This window comes from Indicator indicator, chromosome Z (assembly GCF_027791375.1).
Source record: "Indicator indicator isolate 239-I01 chromosome Z, UM_Iind_1.1, whole genome shotgun sequence".
NCBI classification, from domain to species: Eukaryota; Metazoa; Chordata; class Aves; order Piciformes; family Indicatoridae; genus Indicator; species Indicator indicator.
The window spans coordinates 77,081,200-77,092,421 of record NC_072053.1 but is presented as its reverse complement, the minus strand read 5'-3'; positions in this window follow the sequence as shown (position 1 = coordinate 77,092,421).

Sequence of the window (11,222 nt, the reverse complement as noted above, 5' to 3'; positions counted from 1 at the left end):
TCTGTATCAGTAATTCGGTATCAGCAGAGTTAAAAGATAGCCAAGGAATGTGATTTTATCGGATGACTCGAAAGTGGGAGTGTTTATTCCCTTCAAGAAGTTTTACATCATCCTGACTCAGCAAAACGAGTCACGAGTCCACTCCTGTTTTTTCTTTTTTTCTGGGGGGGATGGGAGGGGGGGAGGAGGGGGGGGGGGCGGGGTTTTTTGTTGTTTGTTTGTTTTTTGGTTTGGTTTGGTTTGGTTTGTTGTTGTCTCATTTAGCAAGCTGCCTGGGTGTGTCGGTTTTAATGAGGACCCCATACTCCAAATTTTGATGCTCTTGCTCAGTAAAGCTCCTGCTGCAGGCAAACCACTTTATCCAGATGCTGACCACAATATCAAGTCTAAGTTTGACAACAGGACTTGAGACAGGGGGTTTGGGCATGGACCCTCCTTGTGCCACTGGTGTGTGCCCTGTGGTGAGCCTCCACACATGTCTGTCTGCACACTCAGGTTGCACCACAAATTCCACTGTAGCAACACTGCAGGAAAACCCTGGAGCTGGGACACTGAACTCAAGGTTTTCTTCAGTGGTCACAGCACGTCATCATTTACCAGCAGAAATAATTACTCATCTGCAACGAAACATTTCTTTTTCCTTTACTTTCAAGGTTCCTTGCTAGCAATATGTTCATTATTTGCTTCTTCCTGTGCTGGGTCAATGGTAAATTATCCAGACATTTTTCACACTGTGCCCCACCCAACATGTAGGTCAGGGGTGAAATAAGATGTGATGAGATACCAGACCACAGGAAAGCACAGACCTGCAAGGAAATAAGGCTGATCTTTCTTCCCCTTGTTCTAGTTTTGGTTGCTTTAGCACCACAGAAATCTCTCGTGACTGACAGTCCATGAAGTCATCTCAAGTATTAAAGAAGCTTTTTTCTGAGGAATTCATGGTAAAATGGTTTCACTGCTGACACACATATCCATTGTGCATCTTTCAGCACTCTGGCTTTGGGAATGGGGGATGCATGCTACCAGGGCTCTCAGACTAGGGGGCAGCTTGCTCCATCTGCTGGGAGCTGGTTGCACCCAGGGTTTGGCAGGCAAAGCTCCTGGCTTCTTGGATGGATTTTTTGTTCTTTTGTTTGTTTTTCTAGAGTTCCTGGAACTGCAAGAAGGATGGCCTAAAGCCTCTGGGGTTTTGGCACCAGCCTTTCTGGGTCGCACACTCTCATTTGCACCACAGCAAGATGTACTCCAGATAACCCCGTTAGGTTTGGGATGTGGGGCTGGGAGGTCTCCACTTCTGAGGTGTCACTTTCTGCCAAGTTACAGGCTTAGAAGGGCTGGGGCTCTTCATCTGGGGATCTTTCCATGTCCTCATGTGGCTCTGTGGCTGTGGCTCTGTGTGTGTGTGCATAAGTGAATGTCTGTATGGGTGTGTGTATGCAATCATGAGACAAATTTACATGAGAGAAAATAGGAAACTAAGCATGGTCCTGGCTGCAGAGAGGCCAGGAAGGGCTTTTTAGAATCCAGCATCTCCTCCGGTATTACATCAGTGTAAGGGGACTTCCTGACTTCAAAATCCAATTTGATTGCAAAAGGGAAAGTAAATGACATTTACAAACTGAATGGAGTAAAAGTCAGATAAAAAGTTGGAATCAACGAAGGCAGAGCTAGAGCTGGGAAAGCCTGCTTTTTGGATAAGGCTGCTGAACTCATGAACAAATCTCTGACAAGCAGGATATGAACAATGAGAAAAGGCTCCTCAATTGCAGGGTCAGATGATGATGGGGACATCGTGAGTGGAAGAGAACCAAAGGATGGAAAATTGCAGACTGACTCAGAAGGCAGAAGATTTTTGTTTATACTTGGCTCTTTGACGTGTTTTTCAGGAAGAAGCAGGTATTTTCCATGCTGTTACATACCAGGGGTGTTAAACAGGGGAACACTTAATGTGAAAAGAGGACAGGCATGACACTATCTTTGCTAGAAAACCATCTGTGGCTTCTCCATCTCAAGGAGTTCCTAGAAAGGTGTTGAAAACCTTGGAGGTTTCAAAGAGAACCATAAGAATGACTTGGTGTCTGCATCAATCCTTTCTTCAAGATAGAAGCAGAGAAATGGTCGTGCTGAGCCCTAACAGAGGTCTTGATGCTGGCAGTGGCTTGTTCTCAGCAGCCCTGGGTGGGACCATGCTGGTGCTGGGACTGGGAGTGGGGGGCAGGAACAGCCTTGCAGTTCTGAGTATTTCTGAGGTATTCTGTGGGTCCTTGGGGCTGCTGTTGCATTTGAGTGACAACCATGGAGACAATCCTTTCAGTACTCATCTGGATTAACTATAGCTGCTTCAGCAACCATCCGGGAAAAGGCTGGATTCCTGGCACAGCCTAGCCAGCACTGTAGGGTGAATCCTGCCTCCCTGTCACCAAGGTGCACAGGCAGATGAAAAATCAACCTAGGCAAAGTCCTCCAAGCACAGCGTGAGAAGATTCTGTCTGCAGCAGCCACATTTAATGGCTGCAGCAGCTCTCCTCTCACCACAAGGCTGCAGCACCAAAGGTCTTAGGTAAAAGTTAATTTGTAACACAAAGCTTTCAAGATCCATCAGCTATGGGCTCTGATACAGGATGGTCTACCTGTGTCTGCAGGAAGAGGACTTGCTGACAACTACTCAGCTGAAATTCACTTTGTAGGGCAGATTTGAAAGATTAAAAATTAAAGCAAGCAAAGCAAGCAAACAAACAAAAAACCAAAACCCAAGCAAGCAAACAAAAAAAGCAAGAAAACAAGAGAAATTAGCAAAGAGTCAGGAATCATAGAATCACAGAATTGTTAGCCTCCTGCCATGGGCAGGGACACCTCACACTAGATCAGGTTGCCCAGAGCCACATCCAGCCTGACCTTAAAAACCTCCTCCCTGGGAGGCTTCTACCGCCTCCCTGGGCAACCTGTTCCAGTCTCTCACCACCCTCATGGTGATGAATTTCTTCCTACGATCCAATCTGAATCTACCATTTCTATTTTTGTTCCATTCCCCCTAGTCCTATCAGTCCCTGACACCCTAAAAAGTCCCTCCCCAGCTTTCTTGTAGGCCCCCTTCAGATACTGGAAGGTCACAATAAGGTCTCCTCAGAGCCTTCTCTTCTCCAGACTGAACAGCCCCAACTCTCTCAGCTTGTTTCCATAGGAGAGGTGCTCCAGCCCTCTGATCATCCTCGTGGTCCTTCTCTGGACACGCTCCAGCATGTCCAGATCCTTCCTGTAACAGCGGCTGCAGAACTGGACACAGTATTCCAGGTGAGGCCTCACTATCTGCCTGGTGGAAAAGTTGACCACGTGTGACTTGGGCTTCAAAAGCAGGGGCCCTAAGCTTTGTGCTGTCAGAGGCAGCTACATGCTGCTCTCCTCCCAGTGCAGCTTCTTATTCCCTGGCCAGGGCAGGGCAGGTCAGCCCAATTCCTAGATATTAGGAAGAAATCCTTTACAGTGAGCATGGTGAGACACTGGAACAGGTTGTCTGGGCAGGACGTGGATGCCCCCTACTTGAAGGTGTTCAAGGCCAGGTTGGATGAGGCATTGAGCAACCTTGTCTAGTGGAAGGTCACAGGATCATGCAGGATCACAGGATGTTAGGGGTTGGAAGGGACCTCCGAAGATCATCCAACTCCCTGTCAGAGCAGAACCATTGAATCTAGTGCAAGTCACACAGGAGTACATCCAGACGGGTCTTGAAAGTCTCCAGAGAAGGAGACTCCACAACCTCTCTGGGGAGCCCATTCCAGTGCTCTGTGACCCTTACAGCAAAGAAGTTCTTCCTCATGTTGAGGTGGAACCTCCTGTGCTGTAGTTTACATCTATTGCCCTTTGTCCTATCACAGGGCACAAGTGAGAAGAGGCTGTCCTCGACAGCCAGCTCTTCTTGACACCCAGCCCTCATGTATTTCTATATATTTATTAGATCCCCTCTCAGTCTTCTCTTCTCCAGACTTAGCAGCCCCAGGTCCCTCAGCCTTTCTTCATAAGGAAGTGCTCAAGTCCCTTAATCGTCCTTGTAGCCCTCTGTTGGACTCTGGAGTAGATCCCTGTTCCTCTTGAACTGGGGAGCCCAGAAGCAGTATTCTAGGTGGGGCCTCACTAGGGCAGAGTAGAGGGGCTAAAGAGCCCCAGGTCTCTCAGCCTCTCCTCATGCAATATTCTGGTCGCTTCATCTTCATGGCCCTCTGTTGAACTCTCTCTTGAACTGGGGAGCCCAGAATTGGACACAGGACTTCATGTGTGGCCTCAGTAGGGCAGAGCAGAGAAGAATCTCTCTCAACCTGCTGGACACACTCTTCTTAATGCATCCCAGTATACTGTTGTCCATCATCACTCGTTCTCCACAGAGCTGCCTGCCTGTGGGTGAACCCCTAACCTGTACTGGTGCAGGGGTTATTTCTCTCCAGGTGCAGGACTCTACACTTGCTGTTGTTGAACTTCAGGAGGTTCCCCTCTGCCCAAGTCTCCAGCCTGTCCAGTTCTCAATGAATGGAATCAAAGCCTTGTGGTGTGTCAGCCACCCCTCCTGATCTTGTATCATGAGCAAATTTGCAGAGAGTACACTCTGTTCCCTCCTCCAGGTTGTTGATGAAGATGTTGAGCAAGAATAGAAGTAGTACTGGCTTCTGGGGAACACCACTAGCCACAGGCCTCCAACTAGACCTTGAACTAGAGCACAGCCCTCTGAGCTCTGTCATTCAGCCAATTCCCAACCCACCTCACTGTCCATTCATCTAACCCACACTTCCTAAGCTTCCCTATCAGGATGTTGTGGGAGACCGTGTCAAGAGCCTTGTGGAAATCAAGGTAGACTTGACCCCCCTCAGCTACCCAGCCACTAATGACATCACAGAAGGCTTCAGATTGGTCAAGCATGATTTCCCCTTCATGAATTCATGCTGGCTATTCCTGATAACCTTCTTTTCCTCCATGTACTTAGAGATGACCTCCAGATGAGCTGTTCCATCACCTTTCCAGTGATGGAGGTGAGGCTGACTGACCTGTAATTTCCTGGGTCCTCCTTCCTGTCCTCTTTGAAGACAGGAGTGACATTGTCTTTCCTCCAGTCCTCCATGACCGTTCTCCATGACCTTCCAAAAATGATGTAGAGTGGCTCAGCAATAACCTTAGCCAGCTCCTTTGGCACTCATGGGTGTAACCAGCTGGGGTCCATGGATTTGTGAGTGTCCATCAGTGCAGGTGATCTCTGACCCTGTCTCCCTGACTAAGGGAGAATCTTCCTTCCTCCAGGCTTTGCCTCCTACCCCCAGGGACTGAGAGCCAACCTTAGCAGCAAAGACTGAAGCAAAGAAGGCTTTCAGTAACTGCTCCTTCTTTGTACCCTCTGTCACCAGGTGACTGAGCAGCAGGCCCACATTTTGCTTGGTGTTCCTCTTCCTGCTGATGTACTTGAAGAAATTCTTCAGGTTATTTTTTACATCCTCTGCCAGATTTAATTTCAAGAGGGTCTTATATGTCCTTTTGGCATTCCTATATACTTTGGGAATGTTCTTATATTCCTCCAGGTAAGCCAGTCTCTTTTCCACATACAGCAAACTTCTTGCTTCTGTTTGGGATTTTCCAGAGGTTCCTTACTCATCTGTGCAGATCCTCTGCCTCCCTTGCTTGATTTCTTACTCATGGGAATGCACTAATTGTGAGCTAAGAGGAGGTAGTGTTGCTCTGTATCTGCTGCATGGCCTGAGGTGGTCTTGGGAGCCAAAAGAAAAACCATCTGTGGGCCTGCTGGCTCCCACCTCTCCTTGAGTCTGCTCCATGTTCCATATGGGGGGCTGCCTTTTGGGGCATAGTGCTTGGCTAGTCCTGCAATGGACCTTTGCAGCAGGAGAGGGGTGGTGATACTGGGAAGTGAAAACTCCCTGCAGAGAAGAAAAACTTCCTGCAAGGAAGAAAAACCCAGGGGCTTTTGGTGGTGAGTTCTGCCTTCCCAGACAGTTTTCACTGTTAGTGGCTGGGCAGGCTGGGGACAATTCTCTGCATGCTTTGAAATAAACAAAGGTGCTGCTTCCCAAGTGGGTGGCTGTGTTTTATCAGGCAATCACAGAGCTATTTCGTGGCCCACAGCTTGTCTGTTGCTTCAACATGTCCCTTGTGTTTGTAAGGAGCTCCAAAAAACTTTCCACTTCCAGAGGAACTGTGCCAGAGCCCCTTGAAACAAGCAGGTACTGGGTTCAGCAAGATGCATCCCAGCATTCACCTGCAGACTGAGGTTCAAGGATGGACCTCCCTGCCTCTGGTGGTGGGAAGTCTGGGGGAAAAACATCCTCTGAAGGAGCTGGGTGGGTGAAAAGCATTTAAAGTCCCACAGTCTTGTCATGCCAGTGCTGCCCTTTGTCAGGCAAGTTAAAAAACTGTCTGATGGGTCTTCACTACCACTATTAGTTTTTAGCTAGTAATCACCACTTTAAGGTAAAGGACCTTAAAAATGTGCATGCACTCAGTTCATCCTGAAGCTTGGCCAGCCCCATCTCATGAAGAGGGCAGTGAAGGAAGGTTGTCCCTGTCTCAGACAAGGAATGTCTTAAAATACATCCAGGTCTGGTATGGCTACAGAATCACAGAATTGTTTCACTTGGAAAAGACCTTTAAGATTGAGTCCAATCATCAACCCAACATCTGAGTGCTGGCTATGGCCAGGGCAACAAGGGGCTGAGAATGCAGCACTTTTGGTGGAAAGTAAGTTCATCTAAGGAGCTCCAAGTTCACAAGTGTAAATCACTGTCAGCTGGGAACAGCACACTTGGCTGGGGCCAGTGCTCATTCTTTAATGAACTTGAGTTTGTTAAGGGGGAAATGTGAAAGCAGTGCTGCATCAGTGTGATGGGTTAAGCCTGGCTGGATGCCAAGTGCCCACCAAAGCTGCTTTGATACTTCCCTCCTCAGCTGAACAAGGGAGAGAAAACCCAATGAAAAGGTCATGGTCTAGGATAACTACAGGGAGAGATCACTCACTGGCTACTGTTAGGGGCAAAACAAACTCAACTTGGGAAAATTAATTTAATTTACCACCAATTGGAAGTCAGAGCAGGATAATGACAAACAGGAGCAATCTAAAAACACCTTCCTCCCACCAATCCTCTCTTCCCAGGCTCAACTTTACTCTTGATTTTCCCTGCCTCCTCCCCACCAGCAGCACAGGGCAGTGGGGAGTGGCAGTTGTGGTCAGTTCATCACATGTTGCCTTCACTGTGCCTTCCTCCCCACACTCTTCCCCAGCTCCAGTGTGGTGTCACTTCCATGGGAGACAGTCCTCCATGGACTTCTCCAATGTGGGTTCTTCCCATGGGCTGTATCTCTTCACAGTCTGCTCCAGTGTGGGTCCCTTCCATGGGGTGCAATCCTTCAGGAGCAGACTGCTCCAGTGTGAGTCTCCCCTGGGATCACATGTCCTGCCAGGAGCATGCTCCAGTGTGGGCCTTGCATGAGGTTACAGTCTCCTTTGAGACACATCCCCATGCTCTACCATTAACCTCCATGAGCCACACAGAAATAATCTGCCTCACCATGGTCTTCACCATGAGCTACAGGGGAATCTCTGCTCTGGCTCCTAGATTACCACCTCCTCCTCTTTCTTCACTGGCTGTGGTGTCTGCAGAGCTGTTTCACATACTCTCACTCCTCCCATCACCTGCAGTTATGCATGTTTTCCTCCCCTTCTCAAATATGTTACCACCAGAGGTGCTGCCACTGTTGCTGAAGGGTTCAATGGCAGATCCATCTTGGGCCTGGATGGCACTGGATGAATGGCATAGTATCTTATCACAGAAGCCATCCCTGTGGCCTTTCCATTACCAAAACGTTGCCATGTGTGGTGGGTTGAAATTACCCCCCAACTGAAGCTATATTTACAAGCACACTACAATCTAAAAGTATGGAATGCAATGAATATGTACACAATATACAATATTTATATATATTTACAATTTATAAACAACGCAAGAAGCCCTCTGGACAAAACCAGGGGGGGGTTACCAACAGCTTCCCCCTCCCTGCTCCCTTTTCCTACCCTGTATAAGGTAAAAGAGAGAGAGAGAAGAGCAGATAGTAGCTGGTTAGTACTTAGCCACAACAAAGAAACACAATCAAGGTCAGAAGCAACTAGCTAGTATCAGCTAGAGTGAAGAAGTCAGAAAGAGAAAAAATTAGTTTACACAACTAACTTTATGTTACTTATTTGCTTCTTAGACCAATGGGATTATTTAGACCTTATTATTTTCCTTTTCCATCCAATGGCAATTTGTTTACATTTTACCACTCTTCTCCTCAATCTGTGGAAAAATTTCCTAAGCACAGCCTAAAACTCACACACCATGCAAACCCAACACCACTGACTGAAAGAGCAAAGGCTTTATGAGCCATGCACTCCCCTGGCTAAGGAGGAGGAGCGTGCAGAGTGTGGCAGTGGTGCTGAATTGCTGAAAAGGCCATTCTGCAAATGTCTTATGCGTCCCACTCAAGTACTTTGGTGGTGCCACATGTCTGAAGTGCTTTTGCCTGTCTGACAAATGACAGAGCCATCCACTGAGCCTGGAATCCAGATCTTCTCTTGCTTCATTAGAAATGTGTTGCAAGCACTTCCTGGAGTGTGCAGTGACAGTCTCTTCTCTGCCAGAAATGCAGCAGCATGATAGCCATGCTCCTGCCCTGCTTGAGTTGCAAGTTCCTGAGCATTACTGCAGGCAGTCTAAAGCAGCTCAAGCTTGCAAGTTGTCTGGGTGAAAGAGAACCAGCAGGATATTCATGCATCAGGGGTGTGTTGATAAACTGGTGCCTCTTCCAAAAACACACCTTTTTGGTGAAGACTAAAGTGTGCATTTTGCCATGCCATGTCCTTGCAGTATTACCAGTGTGAGGCAGGTCAGGCAGCCTCATTCTTAGAAGCAAAGCCAAACAGATGAGCTTCCTGGTAGGTTACCTCATCTGCTGTTGCTCACAGGCTGTTCTAATCAAGCATTTGCCAGGTGAATGGAAATGGGGGTGAAGAGGCAGCAGCTTCATGTGAATGGAGTTTGCAAGCCATCTGTAGTAAAATGTGTGTGCAGAGGATATTGAACTTCAGGAAGAAGATCTTTACAGTGAGGGTAGGGTAGTGAAATACTGACAGGTTTCCCAGAGGGGTGGTGGAGACCCCATCCCAAGAGATATTCAAGGGCAAATTTGATGGGCATCTGAGCAACCTGATCTATTTAAAGATGTCCCTGCTTACTGCAGGGTGCTTGGACAAGATGACCTTTGAGAGTCCCTTCCAACCTGATACATTCTATGCTTTTATGACAGGAGCAGGTGGGGGATTCATGTGCATGCCAAGAATGAAATAGTTTATTGCTACTTACTGAAAGTGTATTTTCCATAGAGAAAAGAAATTTTAGAGAAAATGTGGAGTATTGTGTCCAGTTTTGGGCTCCCCAGTTCAAGGGAGAGACAGATCTGCTAGAGAGTCCAACAGAGAGCTTCAAGGATGATTAGGGGAGTTGAGCATCTTGCCTATGACGAGAGACTGAGAGCCCTGAGGCTGTTTAATCTGGAGAAGAGAAGACTGAGAGGGGATCTCATCAATGTCTATAAATATCTGAGGGGTGGGTGTCAAGTGGATGGGGCCAAGCTCTTCTTGGTGGTGCACAGTAATAAGACAAGGAACAATGTATACAAACTTGAACATAGAAGATTTCACACAGAATCACAGAACCAGCCAGGTTGGAAGAGACCTCCAAGATCATCCAGTCCAACCCATCACCCAGCTCTAACTAATCAACTAGATCATGGCACAAAGTGCCTCATGCAGTCCCTTCCTAAACACCTCCAGGGATGTTGACCCCACCACCTCCCTGGGCAGCCCATTCCAATGGCCAATCTCTCTTTCTGTGTAGAACTTCTTTCTGAGATCAAGCCAAAACTTCCCCCTGCACAGCTTGAGACTGTGTCCTCTTGTTCTGGTGCTGGTTGCCTGGGAGAAGAGACCAACCTCCATCTGGCTACAGTCTCCCTTCAGGTAGTTGTAGACAGCAATGAGGTCTCCCCTGAGCCTCCTCTTCTCCAGGCTAAACATCCCCAGCTCCCTCAGCCTCTCCTCATAGGGTTTGTGTTCCAGACCCCTCACCAGCTTCATTGCCCTTCTCTGGACACGTTCCAGTACCTCAACATCTCTCTTGAATTGAGGAGCCCAGAACTGGACACAGGACTCAAGGTGTGGCCTGACCAGTGCTGAGTACAGGGGCAGAATGACTTCCCTACTCCTGCTGGCTACACCATTCCTGATCCAGGCCAGGATGCCATTGGCCTTCTTGGCCACGTGGCCACACTGCTGGCTCATGTTCAGCCTACTGTCAACCAGTACTCCCATGTCCCTTTCTGGCTGCTCTCCAGCCACTGTGTCCCCAGCCTGTAGTGCTGCATGGGGTTGTTGTGGCCCATGTGTAGAACCTGGCACTTAGATGTGTTAAATCTCATGCTCTTGGACTCTGCCCATCTGACCAGCCTGTCAAGGTCCCTCTGCAGAGCCCTCCTCTAACAGATCAAGCCTACCCTCTAACAGATCCACACCTGCTCCCAGCTTGCTGTCATCTGCAGACTTCCTGATGATGGACTCAATCCCCTCGTCCAGATGATCAATAAAGATATTGAACAGGATGGGGCCCAATGCTGATCCCTCAATGTGAGGAGAAACTTCTTTACAGTGAGGCTGATGGAACACTGGAACAGGCTGCCCAGAGAGGTTGTGGAGGCTCCTCTGGAGACTTTCAAAACCCACCTCGACACATTCCTGTGCAGACTACTCTAGGTGATCCTGCTTTGGCAGGGGGGTTGGACTCAATCTCTGGAGGTCTCTTCCATCCTCTAACATTCTGTGATTGTGTGAAAAGACTGAAAACTCTTTCTGATTCTGTTCTTTCTTTTTTTTTTTCTTTTTTTTTTCTTTTTTTGGGGTGTGTGTGTGTATTTATGTGTTTGTGGTTTTGGTTTGTTTGGTTTTCTCATCTTCAGTACACACATGGTTCCAATACCACAGCCCAAGCAGGTCCATTCTCTGTCCCAGTCAATGTATTTGTAGCCCTCTGTGAGACTCAAAGGATAAAAAAAATGTGCAACTGTTGTCACTGGAAGAGCCAAACTGGTTAATGCTGTGTGTACATCAATATTCATTTTGAGGTGCAGGTGCATTTTTCAGTTAGATG